Genomic DNA, 13,313 nt, shown 5'->3' with positions numbered 1-13,313 from the left:
TTGGAGGAGATGGCAGAGATAGGGAGAGACAAAGCCATGACAGGATTTGTAAACAAGAATACCAGAGAGAAAAAAGCCCCCCAGCTATTTCTGATAACTTATAACCCTTCAGTTTTGGTATCAACGTTGCAAACCTTTCTTGCACCTTCTCCAGTGTCTCAGTACCCTTTTTATGGAGACCAGAATTATTGCAGAGGTTGAGAATTTGCATGCAGTCACCTACAAACCATCATCCTAATTTTACCCTGGCCACTCTAGGGCGAGGGGAGGGGACTTCAGAGTTCAGGCCAACCCGATGGTAGGCTGAGCAGCATGATGCACTGTTCTTTTGGTCAAGAGTGCATGGCTTGAGGAGACTCAGGAAAGAGTAAGAGATTACAAAAAGAGTCTCATCTTACAGCAAGATCTACCAAGTCAAAGCAGAAAGCATGCTGTCAGATCAAGGGCATGAACAATAGATACAGCAAAATGAATTTTAGTCAACCTCTAGTTTATAAATTTTCAAAAGTATCTCGAAAACAGACAGGGAGGAAATTCATAATCCTACTGATGAAGAAGTTCATAGGAAGAAGGGACAAAAAAAACTGCAACTAAGTACAAACACAGATGCAACATTCATGTGATCGTGGGGCTATAACAATCAAAAGACTGAACCAGCACAGGACTATTTCTTTTCAAAAATACTGGCCGAATGACTGCTAGCATGTACGTTCCTGAAAAAAAACACTGATCTTTGTAACAAACTGCAACAGTTACAGAATCTGGTCCGAGTTCACTTCTGAATCGGCAGAACATCCCAGCATATGACAACACTTTCAGGTACTGGGCTTTTTCATAGTCTGCTGCACACAAACAAGCTAACAGTTGCTCCAATGTTATGCTCACTTCGACAGCATTGTGATATCATCAGAGGGTTGCACCATCTGTAACATCACCGCAAAATATGCAGCTGTAAAGAGGATATATCGCTGCACACACCTCCCTCAAGGGTCAGCAACAGGAGCACTAGAAATCATTTTATTGACATCCTTTCCCATGTTGCTTCCTAGATTATTTGACAACTTTAAACAGCAAGTGCCAATAACATCACTGAGAGGAGGTACTGACTGTGAGTCAATAAACATACTTAAAGCACCCAGGCTAAAAACTATATATACTGTACATACTGATGTTAACTCTGCTTCCATCCACAGCCAGAGCCAAAAAGTCCTCAAGCAATTTGTCTGCTGATGTGATCATCAGTTTTGAAGATTGATAAGGCTATAAATTACACTGTACAGACCCCAGAACACTCTCCCATCATTAATAAGGATGAGTACATCTGTTATTCTTAAAATCTTCTTCCTCTCCTTGCTTGGATTTTGCACATGAAGAATGTTCTTCAATGTTGCCCTTGTGTGTTCCCAGAATGTGGAAATCACATTTGTTTTTCTCTCCCTCTAGCCTCCAGTTCACACCATGTTGCCCGCGCGCGGGGGGGGGGGGGGAGGAGGAGGAAAGGGGGAGGAGGAAAGGAGGAGGAGGAAGAGGCGGAGGAGGAGGAGGAGGAAAGGAGGAGGAGGAAAGGAGGAGGAGGAAGAGGAAGAGGTCGGCATAGATAATGTGGACCAAAGGGCCTGTTTCTGTGTTGTATGACTCTATCTCCTCAACAATATGTCTGGTGACATTAAGTTTGCGCTGTACATGTGGATCGGTCCTGTTCATATCAAAAAGGAACAAATCTCTTGCAAGATCCTCCTTGGAAGTTAACCCGTTGTGCATTCTGGATTTTGTTACTAAATGGCACCAGGTTTAACACTCCCTGAATGGTTCTTTTGGAAAAGGTGTTCTATATAGCATGTTACCATGATTGAATCCCAGATCTGGGCTCGTCAAGTAAATGAATTCTCCGCTTATTGTTTTTATTTAATCACCCATTTTGCGGGAACTTACTTGAAGTTTCTAAGTACTGTACAAAGGAACACAAAATAACAAGTTTCCTTAGCTGCATCTGCTGGAACTAGTTCAGTTCTCACATGGAGCAACTGTTTAGCAGTACTTTACAGGCATGGAAACGTGTTGTTGTGAAGTACTCTGGCCAATTTGCATAATAGGCTCCACCCATTGCCTGTTGCACAACTCTTTAGTAGGGCTTATGTGGAACTCTTTAGACAGCTGTCACAACAGAAACGGTAAAACTCAAGAAATCTCAGTCACTTAGGAGGAGGAAAGGAGGAGGAAGAAATCTGCCATCCCTGTCTGGTCTGGTCTATATGTGCTTCAGATGCACATGAAGGTGCCTAACTACTCTCTGAAAGGGCACAGCAAGCCACATAGGTCAAGGGCAATTTGGGATGGGCAACATTGGTAGGCCCTGCCAGCGATACTCAAATGCCATGAAAGAACAAATACATTTCTAAAATGTAAAGAAACAGAAAATTCAACTAACACCCCTCCATATTAGGCTGGTGCTCCAGAGCCAGCACTGTTGGGCATTGCAAACTTGTCACTTTTTAAAGGTTTGCTTCCACTCCACAATGTTTTGATAGTACAGATACATTTCTACCATCTGCTCTGCTGTATCCTTACTAGAACATTTATCAGCAGTTCCTTGCAACACATCAATGTACTAAGAGCTGCAAACAGTCGGAATACTTCAGACTTAAATTAACTTAACCAGCAGCTGTTTGTAACACAAACCATGGAACACAATGAATTAAAACTCCATCTTTAGCCAGGATTTTAATGCATTTTGTAATAAACTAAAATAGGGGAAAAAACTACTTTTGTTATCTATAGTCTGTGTCATAGAACATACAGTGCAGGAGGCCATTCGGCCCATCGAGCCTGCACCAACCCACTTAAGCCGCCACTTCCACCCTATCCCCATAACCCCTCCAAACGTTTTTTTGGGTCACCAAGGGCAATTTATTATGGCCAATCCACCTAACCTGCACATCTTTGGACTATGGGAGGCAACCGGAGCACCGGGAGGAAACCCACGCAGACACGGGGAGAACGTGCAGACACCGTCCAGACAGTGACCCAAGCAGGGAGTCGAACCTGAGACCCTGGCTCTATGAGGCCACGGTGCTATCCATTTGTACCACCGTGCTGCCCATGTCGATGGCTGAATAAGCCACCATTCACAATGCTCATTCTAAATGACACATTTAGATGGTCGGCATAGACAATGTGGACCAAAGGGCCTGTTTCTGTGTTGTATGACTCTATCTCCTCAACAATATGTCTGGTGACATTAAGTTTGCGCTGTACATGTGGATCGGTCCTGTTCATATCAAAAAGGAACAAATCTCTTGCAAGATCCTCCTTGGAAGTTAACCCGGTGTGCATTCTGGATTTTGTTACTAAATGGCACCAGGTTTAACACTCCCTGAATGGTTAGAACATAGAACATAGAACAGTACAGCACAGAACAGGCCCTTCGGCCCTCAATGTTGTGCCGAGCCATGATCACCCTACTCAAACCCACAACCCCTCCCCCCCTCCTCCCCCCCCTCCTTAACCTTACATCTATTAGGACACTACGGGCAATTTAGCATGGCCAATCCACCTAACCCGCACATCTTTGGATTGTGGGAGGAAACCGGAGCACCCGGAGGAAACCCACGCACACAGGGGGAGGACATGCAGACTCCACACAGACAGTGACCCAGCCAGGAATCGAACCTGGGACCCTGGAGCTGTGAAGCATTTATGCTAACCACCATGCTACCCTGCTGCCCTTTTGGAAAAGGTGTTCTTATATAGCATGTTACCATGATTGAATCCCAGATCTGGGCTCGTCAAGTAAATGAATTCTCCGCTTATTGTTTTTATTTAATCCTCCATTATGCGGGAACTTACTTGAAGTTTCTAAGTACTGTACAAAGGAACACAAAATAACAAGTTTCCTTAGCTGCATCTGCTGGAACTAGTTCAGTTCTCACATGGAGCAACTGTTTAGCAGTACTTTACAGGCATGGAAACGTGTTGTTGTGAAGTACTCTGGCCAATTTGCATAATAGGCTCCACCCATTGCCTGTTGCACAACTCTTTATTAGGGCTTATGTGGAACTCTTTAGTCAGCTGTCACAACAGAAACGGTAAAACTCAAGAAATCTCAGTCACTTACACCACAAGTTTCCACATTACTAACTCCAGAGTGGCAGAAACATCATTTATTGCTTCTGCATTCGATCAGATAAGACAAGAAGAAAGTCGTCTTGTTCACACTCCAAATCTTAGAAGTAACAATAAACAAAGCAGAATTGCATTGCATATTTCATCACCTGTTTTCTAAATCAGATGGCAAACTTGGTTCAGTAACTCTCCTAACCCAGCCTCCAAGTAAAATCCAGTTTGAAAACAACTATTAAAAGGATATTGCAAGCTCCAACTAACGGATCAGAACAGGTAACCAGAAACTCCCTATGCCCCTTTGTCTTTCCTGTCAACCAATTTGAAGGTACATCATGCAGTGGTTGCTCAGGGCAGTGATCTTAAAGGTAATTTCAAATAAAGAAGAGTTGGCAAATGGCATCACATAAGAAAATAAAAAAAGTATAGGAGATATTTGGTAAAAGTTTACGGACAAAGGTTGCTCTATTTTCTCTGCAATAATCTATCTTGAAATGCCCTAATCCCAGACACTAAAAATTAGCTACATAAAATTCACATTCAGCTATTATGTTAGAGAAAAAAAGGCTCAAGAGATTGCACCCTATTATATCGTTAGGCATTCCAAAGCACTTCATAGCCAATTATTTCTCTTGTGTAGTTAGTTATTTGTGGGTGAATGCTGACAACAAGGTCCCACAAATAACAATTAAGACCAATTTAATTGGTTATTTTTTGTACAATTTGGGAGGAAGAGGACACTGGGAGAAACTTATTTTTGAGCAATTGTTAGATGATGCCTCAGATGACAGCCAGTCGTTTGTACCACTGACAATCCAGCACTCTCGGGTTATAGTGGCAGCCTAGATTGTGTGCTCAAGTCGGAGTTTCAACCTTGTGACTCGAGGGCAGTATTAACTTGTTCTTGACGTGCTGAACCCCTACAAAAAATATTTCCAACATAACCATACCACAATTTCCATTCATATAGTGTCTTTTATGGGCGCATGGTGGCACAGTGGTTAGCACTGCTGCCTCACAGCACCAGGGACCCGGGTTCAATTATTTGTGGAATTTGCACATCCTCCCAGTGTCTGCGTGCTCCACTGGGTGCTCCGGTTTCCTCCCACAGTCCAAAGATTGTCAGGAAGATGTGCAGGTGTCAGGATGATGTGCAGGTTAGGTGAATTGGCCACGTTAAATTGCCCCTTCGTGTCTAAAGGTTAGGTGGGGTTACGAGGGATAGGGCGGAGGATTGGGCCTTGGTAGGGTGCTCTTTTGGAGGGTCGGTGTAGGCTCAATGGGCTGATTGGCCTCCTTCTGCACTGTAGGGATTCTGTGATTCTAATTCAAGATCCTTTTTTAAAAAAGGGTGTGGAAAAAACAGATGTCAAGCTTAAAATTAGAAAAAGAAATTGCCAAAAGCAATGATCGGTTGGCTTCTGAAGGTGGGGAAGAGGCTAACTGAGTTTAAATGTGCAAGTTTGAAAGTTCTGCCATGGTTTACAAAGCAGGCGGAATGGGGAAATGTGGAGCAGCCCATATTCAGCGGACAGTGCAAGCTGTGGATGGACCTGTGAGACGAGATTCTGGAGGAAGTGCATGCACTCAAGAGGTGAGGAACGTATACGGGCAGAGATGAGAGTTACGTGGAACTTAGCATGATATAGAACGCCAGCAGTATGGTTACAAACCATCAAAGGCTGGAATGCAAGTTACTTCACAATCTGGCAACTTTCAAAAGATACTGATTTTTAAAACCCAAATAAAAATGAAAAGAATTTCACTAGCGTGAACTTTGATAGTTGAAGCTAAATTATAGCAAGGGATTTTAATATGAACAAAATACTCAAGTTATGAGAGAGCTCTCTCCAAACATGCACTATATCTAGAAACATTTATCTGGGCACTAAGAGATTCTTGATAAAATTTAACTGACCAAGGGTTGCACTATTTTCTCTGCATTAGTCTTGAAATCCCCAACACTTTCTAGTTACTGGTAAATCTTCTTTCCTCACCTTCAATCTCTGCACCCTCCAATTATTCAGATTTACAACTGCTCGTGCTCTCAAATAAACGAAAGGACAGTACCCAAAACCACAGGTTAATTAGGAACATTACATCAGTACTACAAAGAAAAATTAATCGGTTTTCGAACTTCATCATGCCCAGAATGCATTTATTTATAAACACACTATTAGAACTTCAAGTTTGATCTTTGAATCCTGTGTACAGGATTGGTTAGCTTCCCAAGTCTGCTCTACTCATTTACTTCACTCTCGGATTGACATTTCTACCAAAGTTCTTACACTGTTAGAAAAAGTGCAATAAATACTTCACTAATTATTAAAAGGATACAATTGTATCTGGTACTACAACTTACGCTCTCTGTCATTCAGCTAAATAACAATATTCTGAAAGCAAAAATGACAATATTTCAATTCAGACTAACATAAAGATTATATCAATGTTTTGGAATCATTTGAGATATTTTAGGGAGTTATTGTTATCAGAGGTGGGTGATGTGGAAATGCTTTGTGCAATTCTATCGTCCCAGATAGCCGTTTAACAGTAACACTTTGGCTTTAGTGCCTTAAAGTAATTTACTAGTTCACTAGTTAGCTATTGAAAGCTGAACTGAAAGCCAACAGCAGCATCACACAAGCAAGTGGATCAATGCAGCTCTCAAAAACATAAAACAGAAGAGACTGACACTCTACAATGTAGGAAATCCTCTCCTGAATGTAACCACCACCACCCCCCGCAAAAGGTGATGGGTGGAGATCCCTCCAACAGTTCATTACCTTTAAAGGGCCCCTCAACTGATGTTTTTGAAGCAAGTGCTGGAAATGGCCAAACAATTTATATCATCCGAATGAACAGAAATCCAGCTAATCCACTACAGATTGCAAATTATTTTGTTGCTTGGTTTTAAAATTGTTTCACTGCATGTTGCAAAGACTGCAAATGCCTGGGTTTCACAAAGCCTCACCTGAGGACCTAAGCTCTGGAATTCATTCCTTACACCTGACTCTCTACCTCACCTTCGCCTTTAAAGACATTGCTTAAAACCTACCCCTTTGACCTGATAATCTTTTAATGCACCCCCTGTGAAGCTATAACTTCTTGTTGAACCTCCCAAGACATATATGGCTGTAAGGCTGTGGGGGTGGTGGGACAAAGATAAGGGGATATTGAGCCGTGTTTTTTGTGCAGTTGAATTTTTAGAACGGGGACGACAAAAGTATGATCAGAACTGTGTACATGGTCAAAATAATTAAACTTCAAATTAGTGAAATGCCCAGGCCATTTAACAAATAGGATAAATACACAGTTGATACAATTGTGGATTTGTGGTCAGTCATGAGCAGTGTGGGTTGAGAAACAGGCCTCAAGATCAATCAACTCTGAAACAGTAACATGATGAGATGTCAGTAAACTTCACAAGTGGTTCTGGTAGCACGGTGGCGCCGAGGTCCCAGGTTCGATCCCGGCTCTGGGCCATTGTCCGTGTGGAGTTTGCACATTCTCCCTGTGTTTGCGTGGGTTTCGCCTCCACAACGCAAAGATGTACAGGTTAGGTGAATTGGCCTTGCTAAATTGCCCCTTAATTGGAAAAAACAAATTGGGAACTCTAAATTTTTTTAAAAGGAATACAGATGTGGCTAATTGTACTTACTAAAAAAAAGAGTAATACACACAACCATTATCTGCATGAGAACACATGCCAGGCATTTTCTCCTGAAGTTAGTGCATGTAGTTAAAACAGTGTTACCATAACCACACCAATCTGCACTTAAATACCTGTATGGTTGTCACATAATTTATATCACAGCTCACATGGAGGCTGAAAAACTACAATCCCCAGAATGCTTTGCCTGCTTCCCTCCAAATTGCACTGGCATTCAGTGTGCAAAGCTTCAATCAAAAGTTGAAACAGTCAGTTACCCAGGCACAGCTGCGCGCATGAAAGCAGAAGCTCGGCTCGCGGAGCTAAACAATTGTTGGCACCCTCAGTGTAAACCCAACTTTATCATCTACATAACAGGCTCCACCCACCGCCTGTTGCATGACTCGTTTCATCAGCTGTCACAACAGAAACTTTAAATGGATCTGGACTCAAGAAATTTTGGTCATCACAAGTTTCTAAATTACTAACCCCACAACCATGCTTTTTCCTGCCTATAATGACCAGCTAGTGGATTTCCCAGTCTGAGAACTGAACTAGTTTCAGCAGATGCAGTCATTAGCTGAGGAAACTTGGAAACTTACTTTGTGTTCCATTGTACAGTAAGTACTTAGTAACTTCTTCCAGCAAGTTCCCGCAAAGTGGTAATTAAATCAAAACAATACAGGATCACAACAGAGATAAAGGTAGTATAATATGGTTCCTCTCACTTCTAAAACCTGTATGAAAGAGAATATGGGGAGAGGGTGTCAAGAGGCCAGGGCAAATCTGAGAGCGGCCTATTGTTACAATAGAAGGTGTCCTAAAAAATATATTGTTACAGCAATTTTTAATCTGCAGAGCTGATAATATAACTGGTCCAGGAACGCCAAGATCTGACAGAAGGAAGAGTGGAAAGACAGAAAATTGCTCTTACTCCCTTTGTGTCAAAATTCATCCAATTACAAAGGGGGGGGAAAAAAGGACAGACTTTTCCCAATCATTTTTCAACAATTTAATTGTCAGAAATGGAATATACAGCGCGATTCCCACTTTAAACACTGCGGTGGAGAAAAGACACCCGTCGATGTGGGTAGGCACCTGGGAATCAATGACAAAATTAAATACTTGCAAGTTGCAAGAAGTGAGAAGTTTATGAGACACAGCAGGGAGTTCTCACATACTCCCATATGCAAGTCCCTGGGTGCACTACAAGTCCCTCCGACACATCCTTCAGGGATTAATGCCCTCTTACACCATGTCACATATAGGGGCTGAACGATGATGGAAAGCAACAACATGGTTTGTTATGAAATTCTTCCGTGCAACAAATGATCACTGAACTTACAATTTTGGCAGGTACAATAAGAACTGATTTTTCTCAATATTTATTCAAAAAACAAACGCATGAAATTTGTAAAAATGTAAATGTCACCACAGTCCCAGAGGTCCATAGGCTGCTCTATCCTTTTGAGAGTTGACTGGTGGTGATTTAAACCAAGGGTCACCACACCTCAGGTGACGGGCAACGATGAGAAGGTGGGGCCTTCATGAATTACCTCAGTAGGTACAGTAATTGAACTTGCACTGCTGGCGTTGTTCCGCATCACGAACCAGCAGTCAAGCCAACTGAGCTGACCAAAGTTTTTTTTAATATAAATTTAGAGTACCCAATTCATTTTTTTTTCCAATTAAGGAGCAATTTAGCGTGGCCAATCCACCTAGCCTGCACATCTTTGGGTTGTGGGGACAAAACCCACGCAAACACGGAGAATGTGCAAACTCCACACGGACAGTGACCCAGAGCCGGGATCGAACCTGGGACCTCGGCGCCGTGAGGCAACAGGGCTAATCCACTGCGCCACCGTGCTGCCAAGCTGACCAAAGTTATATGCAACCACCAACACAGAGACAGGCAACCATGACCTTCTCAAATCACCATCAATCCAGTGTACACATTTGACACAGCACTGAACACCTTCCCTGATTGAAATTCAGAGTCAAACTGAACAGGAATTTTTCTTTTAAGGTTTAGCCACTGATGGCATCACCTCACCACCACAGAAGCCTCGATTTACAAAACCACACATCAAAGAAACTACAATTTCCTTTTGAAACACTTTTCTATGAAAACAATCACAAAAATTATAAACCTTTCAGAACAAGTACCCTCGATTGCAAAATCAGACTGCAAAGGAAGCATTCAAGAATTATCTTTTGACTGAATTTTTTGTGTTGATCTCCAAATAAACAACTACAGCTCAATTTACGCTCTATAGCTCGGTAATCTCATCCAGCCCCAGAATCCTCCAAATTCTCTGCATTCACTATTTCTGGTCTCTTAAGATTTCACTTGCTCCACCGTTGGCAGCCATACTTTCAGCAGCCTGGGCCCAACCTCTGGAATTCCCCCTTTAAACCCCATTCTCCATTAAGACACTCTTCAAAACTTATCGTTTTGACCAAGTTGTTGATCATCTGCCCCCAAATCTCCTCCTGTGGCCATTTGTCAATTTACATTATATAACGCTCCTGTGAATCTCTTGGGGACTTTTAAAATGAATTAAAGATTTTATATCAATACAAGATGTTGTTTCATCCTCTTACCTAATCTTTATCAAGGTACCCTACCTTTCTTTTCTCTGAAGCTTTATATTACACCATCCTAGTCCCTATCCTTTCCTGACAGCCCTATGTATATATCTCCACCTTCTTTGTACTGTTTGTTAATTTTTCCACTCCTTCCTGTGCAGTCTACAAATGTAACACAGCACTTATATTTTTGTGAGTTTGTGGATCCCACTTGGCTAACAAACTCCTTATATTAAACATACCAAGCAGGAAAACAACACTGAATTACTCCATCAAGCCTCCGTGATTCACAGATAAAGCCATCAAATCATCTTGGCCAGCACAGACACGATGGGTTGAATGGCGTCTTTTTGTGCCGTACTAGCTGTAAAGCTTTGTACAAGCACGCACTTGTAAATGTAAAGAATACCCTCTCGTCGAGTTTGCACATTCTCCCCGTGTCTGCGTGGGTTTCAACCCCACAACCCAAAGATGTGCAGCTTAGGTGGATTGGCCACGCTAAATTCCCCCCTTAATTGGAAATAAATAATTGGGTACCCTAAAAAAAAATTTAAACTCTCGTTTCCAGGTCCCCTGAAGACAGTGGGACTGCTCGTTAATATGTATGAACTAATTTCTCCCCCTTAACGATGTTCAGCACCCCCAAACCTCCCAAAATGTTTCACAAGAAGCCTTTAGTCCTAACCCCATTCCTGCTTCATTCCACCTCGGATTTAAGTCACGGACTACCCATCCCTCAGTTCCTTTTCACAGTGCAGCAACAGCACACGCCATGTATCTTTATGTGTAACAGATACAGAAGAACCCCGCTATATCCTCAACTTCACATAACTCAACCATCACTGATTCTTACCTGAAGGGGTCTTCTGTCTGTCTAGAAAGTGCTTTCTTGTAAATTCTACATTATAGAATTTTTGAAAAGACCGCATAACTTTTTTCCTTACACATCTTGAAATAATGCAATTTAGAATGAACCTGCATTGATACAGTGCCTTGCATGCATTGCAAAGCTATGCCGCAGCCAATGAACTGCAGTCATCTAGGAAAACTGGGTGGCGAACACCAGTTCCAATAAACACACATGAATTAAGTAACCACTATTTTAGCGGTGTTGGTGGAGGGATAAATGTTGGCAGGGACACCAGGGTCTTCTTTGAATGAATGCTGTCGCAATCTTTTAACATCCACCTCAAATGGGGTCTGATACTTTTTCTTTTTTTAAAAATTGACATGTCAACCTGGACTATGAGCATTTAAAAGAAAGAGACAAAGTGGCGAGTTCAGGTGGTGAACCATTTGTCTAAGACAGAGCCACTTGATCTCATGTATTAACCCAATTGTATTCAAGTTCAAAGACGTGCAAGTTAGGTGGATTGGCCATGATAAATTGCCCTTTAGTGTCCAAATAGGTAGGGTGCAGTTACTGGGGTAGGGTGGAGTTACTGGAGTAGGGTGGAGGCATGGGCTTGGGCAGGGTGCTCTTTCCAAGAGCCGGTGCAGACTTGATGGGCCAAATGGCCTCCTTCTGCACTATAAGTTCTATGATTCTAAGACTCCTGCCCTGATTTACGTTTAGACTTATTTTCAAAGCTTCGGGGAGGGGTCGGTCGCACACTGCGAGAATGGACAAAACAAACAACTCAAGATGCTGACACCGTTGGGCGGCGCAGTGGTTAGCACTGCAGTCTCATGGCGCCAGGATCCTGGGTTCGATCCCAGCCCCGGGACACTGTCCGTGTGGAGTTTGCACATCCTCCCCATGTGTCTGCGTGGGTCTCACCCACCCCCCCCCCCCCCCCCAACACAGTTCAGAAAGATGTGCAGGGTAGCCCTTTAATTGGAAAAAAAGGAGAGAATTGGGTACTCTAAATGTAATGTGTAAAAAAAAGGACGTTGACACCAGCCTGTCTTTGGCATGAAAAGTTTTGTTTTTAACAATGACCCTCCCCCCTTTTGGATCTCGATTATGGCGATTGCTCTTTGGCAAGATCCTCCCCTCCCTCCGTCGAAAAGCCATAAGTTCCCCCTCCCCCTCCTAATCTCCACCCACCTCCCAAATCTCCACCCCCACCCACCCACCTCCCAAATCTCCACCCCCACCCACCCACCCACCTCCCAAATCTCCACCCCCACCAACCCACCCACCTCCCAAATCTCCACCCCCACCTCTCCAATCTCCACCCACCTCCCGGTTCGGATCCCTCCCTCGGGACACAACCCAAACAGAGCTGGATAAACGCAGCAACTCTTCCCCTCCCCTCCCTCCAAGCCCGATTCCACAAACCCCTCCTCCCTCCGCCAGGCCCCTCCTCGGATGCCCTCAGCGCCAATCCCCGGCTCGCCCTCGGCCCCTTTCTCTCCTCGGATGCCCTCAAAAAAAATAATAAAAAGGGAGGGAGACACACACACACACACACACAGTGAGGGGAGAGGCTGAGGGCCCCGATCCCCCCAGCAGCCCGGCCGGGGGTGGATCTGCCTCACGGAATCCCAACCCCCACCCCCTGAGGAGGGGGGAGGGGCCCGATCGGCCTCCCCTCCGATCGGCCTCTTCAATCCCGCCGATCGGCCTCTCTCTCCCCCCCGCCCGCCCCTCAACGCGAGGCCGAGGCGCCGATTGTTGTGCAGGCCGCGGCTCCGCCTCCCCCTCACACCGAGCATCGCAGCTGCTCTCCGCCGCCTTCACTCACCGCTCCCCCGGCACAGGATTCAGACTTTTCCTCTCTCCGGGCGTCCAGCCGCCGCCGCCTCCTCCTCCGGGAGAAATCCCCCCTCCCCCGCCGACCGGAGGGGAGGGAAAGGGGGAAGAATAATGATCGAGGCGGGGGGGGTGAAGGGATAAATAAAAAAGCCAAACAGCTCCCGGAGCGGAGGCCGTCTGTTCGTCCGCTCGCCGCCTGTCAATCAACAGCCGCCCGCCCGCCTGCCCCCCGCCGCAGGAAGTCCCGCCCCCGGC

The sequence above is a fragment of the Scyliorhinus canicula genome, chromosome 24, assembly GCF_902713615.1.
Source record: "Scyliorhinus canicula chromosome 24, sScyCan1.1, whole genome shotgun sequence".
Taxonomy (NCBI): domain Eukaryota; kingdom Metazoa; phylum Chordata; class Chondrichthyes; order Carcharhiniformes; family Scyliorhinidae; genus Scyliorhinus; species Scyliorhinus canicula.
This window is presented reverse-complemented; position numbering follows the sequence as displayed.